Here is a 6,387-nt window from a genome sequence, read left to right on the forward strand (position 1 = left end):
CAGCCCCATAAAAAAAAATTTAAATTTCATTGCCATCCCAATGTTGATTTTAAAATGTATTGGATTCCTGTCAAGTGTTCAGGTCCTGGAGTCAGACCACCTGTGTTATGATCCCAGTTTACCTATGTGTTACTTTTCTTTTTTTCTTTTTTGTTTTTTTTTGGGGGGGGGTAGTTTTGTTTTGTTTTTGTTTTGTTTTTTGAGACAGGGTTTCTCTGTGTCCTGGAACTAGCTCTTATAGACCAGGCTGGCCTCAAACTCACAGAGATCCATCTGCCTCTGCCTCACAAGTGCTGGGATTAAAGGTGTACGCCACCACTGCCGAGCTTCTTTTTTGGCTTTTCAAGACAGGGTTTCTCTGTGTAGTCTTGACTGTCCTGAACTCACTCTGTAGACCAAAGTGACCTCAAACTCAGAGATCCACCTGCCTTTGCCTCCCTAATGGCGGAGGGGACAAAAAACAAAAACAGTGTAGTAACTACTGGAACTGGATTTAATAGGATTCATCCATTGTCTTAGCTAGTTTTATGCCAACTGGACCCAGGATAGAGTCATTTGGGAAGAAGGAACCTCAGTTGAGAAAGTGTTCCCACCAGACCAGTCTGTGGTACATTTTCTTGATGGGTATGATTGATGTGGAGCACTTTGCATCAATTCTTCCCTCTGGGTTCCTGCCCTGACTTCTTTTGATGGGCAGTGAAGTGGAGGTGTAAGCAAAATAAGCCCTTTCCTCTCCAAGCTGCTCAGTGTTTTACCACAGCGTTAGAAGCTCTGAGACACCCAGTGCAGGTGCCTGGAACAAGGGCTCTTAACTGCTGAGCCATCTCCCCAGCTCCTAGAACTCCAGCTTAGTATCTCTATTTTTTTTTTTTGATGTATTTATTTTATGTGGATGTTTTGCTTGCATGTATGTATGTGTATCACATACATGTCTGGTGCCTGTGGAGGTTCAGAAGAGTGCTCTGGATCCTCCAGAACAGGACTTGGTTTTGAGCCATCATGTGGGTGATGGGGCCTGATGCCAGCTCCTCTGCAAGAACAGTAAGCGCTTTCCTTAACCACGGAGACACCTCTCCAGCCACAGTATCACAAGAGACTCCACTCCTATGTTCAAGATGTAGGTTTTCCCCTGCCCCTCAGCAGCACAGATGCATATGAAGTCAGATCTGAACATGCCCAACAGTTTTAAGCAAACAAGTATCAGTGACAATGTTGATGGGTTTTGGTCCCCCTCCAAATGTGAGAGGAGCAAGTTATCAATACATTACAGGTCACTCATACCAACTGTTTTAAACTGTACTTCTGAAAAAAATAAAGATAAAAGGCAAACTGAACTTAACCTGTTTCCTTTTGCTCTTTCCACATTTCCTAACTGTGGAAGGTCAGAACAAACATTAACTATCAAACAGTTCTATTAAAGTTTAAAATCCTGTCTTAAGAACCATGTTTCTGACCAAACTAAAAAGACATTGATATATTTATGTATATGAAGTAACCATATTTTATGTAAAATTCAATTATTATTTTTTGTTGGTCTGTTCATTTTTGTTGAGAAAAATATATCATACAGACCAGGCTGGCCTCAAACTCAATATAAAGCTAAGGATGACCCGATCCTCTTGCCTTCCCCTCCCAGGAGTTTGAATTACAAATGTGTGCCACCACACCCAGCTTATATGGGTTCAGCCAAAAACTGAACCCATAGTTTTATGCATGTTAGGCAAGCACTCTAGCAGCTAAGGTACAATTCCAGCCCTGTTGGCTTGCTTTTTGGCCTTAGTGAGTTCCACTTCAAACAATGATTAAACTGGTACAGCAAGGAGCAACCCAAATGCTCAAATTACAGCTTCTAAACACAGTTTAAGTTGATTTCAGGGTGAAATATTTGCCCATGTGTTACATGTCAGAAACAGGACCATAGTCTAAACAATACACCTTATAAACAGAGCCTTGTGTAATTGTGGGCATTTTTTTTCCACTAGAGTGATAGGAATGAAACCCAGGATTTCATACATGCTACTCCAGTACTAGGCTAGTGAGTTAACCATCCAGCCCTACACAGGATTTTTACAGAATTTTGTCCATGAAACAAAGTTTGTGTATCACAATTAAAGGGACTGAAAGGGTCTTTTTGCTCTGGAGATGTTTAGTAAACTATGTGTTACAGGCCTGCATTTGTGACAACCGATCACATCAGGGTCACAACAAAACTCCAAAATCTGGGGCTTGAGAGTTGGTTCAGTGGTCAGGAGAACTCTCTGCTCTTACAGAAGGCTGAGGTTCAATTCCCAGCACCCACATGTCAGCTCACAACCACCTGTAATTCCAGTTCCAGGGGATTTGACACCATCTTCTGGTAAGTTCTAGCACCAGCTATATATGTGCTACATAGATGTTTTGCAAGCAAAACATTTATATGCATAAAATAAATAAGCCTTAAAAAGCTCCAAGCTCCATGTTGTGTTGGGCTTTGGAGCACCTGGAATTCCGGATTTTTAATCAGGGATGCGCAGCCCTATATCTCACTGAAACAGCACCTCACAGCCCCAATACCAAAATTTTCAACATTTAAAATCCTATGACAGATGCTATTAGAACAAGCACAATGTCCTGGGGGTTTCACACCCCGACACACACCGCTGTAACCGCAGCACTCCTAAGGTACAAGGAACAGGATTATAACTTAAAGGTTGGGGCTAGAAAGAAACGGCTCAGCCATCAAGAGCACTTGCTAATTTCTAACTAATTACTTTGATTTCTTGGAGTTGGATACGGCTCGGTGGTTTGAACACAAGTACTACTTTCCCAGAAAACCTGCCTTCAAGTCCCAGTAATACCCACATGCCAGTTTTCAACCTTCTGCGACTCCAGTTTCAGGAGGATCTGACACCTGGCTTCCACTGGCACCAGGCACGCAAGTGGTCCACAGACGCACATGCAGGAAAAAACACTTGCAAATAAAAACTTTTAATTAAATGTTTTTGAAAGTTTAAGGGTAGTTTTCTCTCATCGCAAATTCAAGGCCAACTTGGGGCTACATAAGACTATGAATTAGAGTAAAAAATAAAATAAAAAGTATCAGCAGAAAAGAACTCAGGAAGCAGAGGCAGGAGGATCTCTGTGAGTTCAAGGGGGAGCAGTTTCAGACATAATCATTTATGTGTGTGTAGTTTACTAAGCATTAACGTGCACGTACAGGACAAACTTAAGTCCTTATTCGGAATGTCTAGTCTTTCTAGATGTTTAGAAGTACATAATGAAACATTTTGTAGATATCCAGCTATTAACTGTTGAAGCTGAATGAGTAAATAATAACTTGTTTAATGCTACTGTCTCAAATGTGAATGTGTATATACGTAAGAGTTCAACATGGCTGAGAGGGAAGCTGAAAGGACAATCAATACAAACTGAGCTTCATATAGTAAAACTATCTGGGAACCTGTTTTAGATAGGGTTCCTATTGCTATAATAACACACAATCAACGTGTGGGGGGAGGGTTTATTTCATCTCATAGCTTGTATAGTCCATTATCCAGGGAAGTTAGGGCAGGAACTCAATGCAGGAACCTAGAGGCAGGAGCTGACTGCTGCAGAGGCCATGGAGGGTGCTGCTTACTGGGTGGCTCTAAGGGCTTGCTCAGCCTGCTTTCTTATAGCACCCAGACCACCGGCCCAGTGGTGGCACCACCCACACAGTGAGCTCTCACATCAATCAAGAAAATGCACCACAGAGTTGCTCACTGGCCAATCTGGTGCAGACTTTTTTCTCAATTTAGTTTACTTCTCGAATAACTCACGCCTGTGTCAAGTTGACATGAAAACCAAGCCAGCGCAGCATCATCTGAAGCATTTCCACACTTGATTTCCTGATTCAATATGATTTTATGAAAGGAACAGGTTTTTTTTGTGGCAAATGAACAAAACTAAACAACAGTATCGGATAATACCAAGAGTTAAGTGAAAATCTGAATAGTTTGTATAAAACTGATTTTAGAAATGAAGATGCTTGGAGACTGTTTAGAATCTGGATTCATCTCATTTGCTAAATCCCACTAGTCTCCACACAACACTGGTAACCAATCACACCACCTGCACCACGGTAAACCACAGCTGAACCCTGAAAAGCCACTTCCTCAAAAAACAACTTTACTCGCAGGGTGTGGCGGCAATCCTCACTGTAATCCTAGAACTAAGGGGACAGAGGCCGAAATTTTCAGTTCCAGACCATTCTGGGCTACAGAGTAAAACCTGTCTTGTGGGCGAACTGTGCACAACACACACACAACTTTACCCACATAGGAGTACATCAAAATTTCAGAATTAACATGTGATTTATAACCAAAGGCTGCAGTTTATACATTTAAAGACTACAGTGTACAGAATCCCACCCTCGTAAAATGCATCCCCATCTGAAATGCCCTTCCCCTTCCGGACCCTGTTGAATCTACTTGCAACTCCCGACTTGTTTTCACGCTTGTTTTACAAAGCAGACAGCCGATCTGTCAGCATTCTAGTTCCTATCTCGATTAAGATTTCAATCCCTTTTGACAAATGCAAAATCTCTCTGTAATAACTGGGCAGTAATGTATACAGCTAGTAGCTCTGGTCCTTGGTCTTCGGGGCTTAACAATTTTAGGCCGAAAATCATATGGTCAAACCAAAAGTAGTTTCAGGTGGGCCGAAATATTTATTTCAAGACGGGTGTGCATCAAACAAACACAAATCACCTACTAAACACCTTGAACCAGGACCTGAATTACAAAAAGCCAAAGTGTTTTAGGGAGAGGTCTAAACGATGAAACAGCGGAAAGGCAAGTCCAGTCGCCAGGAAGTTCCACGACCACCTCATTACTACCATCCGTGGACAGAGCTGGCTTTTTCTCTTTGGGCAGAAGGTGTCATTTTAAAAAGAGCCGACAAACGGGACCCACACGCGTCTTGCCACAATCTCCGCAGTGACCAGCGGCTGAAGACGCCACTAGCAAGCACAATGCTGACCCGGGAGGACCCCCTGAGGCCCAGTCAGCTCAGAACGGATCGGCCACTTCCCCCGGAGCCCACGTCCGCCGGGGGACCATCCTGGAAAGCGACGATGCAGCTTCCTCGCCCCCGCACTGGGTGGCAAGCGCAGAGACCCCGGGCGCCCTGCGCCGGAGCGACCTCGCCGCGCCCTCCTCGCTGCAGGCGAGGTGCCCCAGAGGCCCCGGGCTCGGCCATTCCCTGCCCGCCCTGCCCCGCCGCCCCGGCCTTACGCCCGCTGCGGGCCCGGAGACGTCGCCGCGCTCGCGGGCCTCACCTCCGCGGAGAATCGGGGGGCAGCGCGTAGCTTCCCGAGTCCGACTGCGGCCCGCTCCTCGCCAGCGGCTCGCGCTGGGCTCCGCCCCCTGGCCGCCGCGCACCCCCGCCGCCTGCCGCAGCCCTCGGCCTCTCCCGCCCTCGGCCCTCAGCCTTCGGCTCGCCCCCGCCGCCCAGCTGGGTGCGGCCTGCGGCGCTGCAGTCGAACAACGCGCAGCTCCATTGGCCTGAATGCCTCGCCGCCGTCCAGCACTGCTCTCTTTCATTGGTCAGTCTTAAGCAAGGGGTTGGGCCGGGGAAGGGCGGTCCTGGGAGGTGGAGAGAGGGTTGGGCTTCCCTGCTTTAGGTTGAAGGTCGCGGCACCGCGGGGTTAGCGGTGGCCTGGACTGCTGCTGGCCGGGGCCAGTGTTCTGCCGCACCAGCTCGGCATGGCCGCCGGTTCTCCCATGGAGACCGTCAGACCGCGCCTTCGTGCACTCCCGCTGCACATGGACCTGGTCTGGGTGCGCGGCGGGCGGGAGGGTCCTTGGGCCGTTTGGATTGACTGTCAATCAGGGTGGAGTCAGGACGGCGCCGCCTGTGGACTCTGATAAGGCTTCCCTGACGGGAAGGGCCCGCTCGGGGGAGAGTGGATTAACAAACACCAAAGTCTCTTCGGAGGCTGGGAAGGAGGCTAGGCGAGGCCTTGGCAGAACCAGTCCACCTGACAGTGGCCTGGAAACCAGCCTAGGGGACCAGACCAGCAGTCTCGTCAGAGTCCTAAAGATCCAAAGGAAACAAGGGCACAGCCTCTTGTTCCCTCACACCATGGAAGGTTGAAGCCTTGAGCAAGTGGCTCAACTGTGTGGTACTCAGGACTCCTCACAGCAGGAGCTCTGGCTTCGACGCCAGAAGGGCCCGGGAGGTTATCTGTGGATTCCAGTCAGTAGCCTCTGTTCTAGGAACACTTCCCCCACATGTTGACCCGTTTCAGATGACTTCTCTGACAAATCCTCAATCCTCTTCCATCACTTCAGTTCCCTCAGCACCTAGAAAAAAAGTCTGACCCATAAAAAAAAAAAAAAAAAAAAAGTCGGTGAAGTGGGGCAGTGG

At 47.3% G+C, this 6,387-nt stretch overlaps 1 protein-coding gene across 14 annotated transcripts in view; it reads right to left on the reverse strand.

Moving 5' to 3' along the window:
- Positions 1–5,448, reverse strand: part of Add1 (adducin 1) — a 71,257-nt gene extending 65,809 nt beyond the window's left edge. For 6 of the 14 annotated variants that reach the window (XM_038322731.2, XM_038322723.2, XM_038322809.1 and 3 more), the window contains exon 1: positions 5,297–5,446. The gene's annotated coding sequence lies outside the window, so the exon portion shown is untranslated. Of the gene's footprint in view, positions 1–5,296 lie in introns of all 14 variants that reach the window. The other 8 variants (XM_038322768.1, XM_038322750.1, XM_038322775.1 and 5 more) reach the window with 3 other exon arrangements.
- Between the last annotated feature and the right edge of the window lie 939 nt (positions 5,449–6,387).

The sequence above is a fragment of the Arvicola amphibius genome, chromosome 1 (genome assembly GCF_903992535.2).
Source record: "Arvicola amphibius chromosome 1, mArvAmp1.2, whole genome shotgun sequence".
Taxonomy (NCBI): domain Eukaryota; kingdom Metazoa; phylum Chordata; class Mammalia; order Rodentia; family Cricetidae; genus Arvicola; species Arvicola amphibius.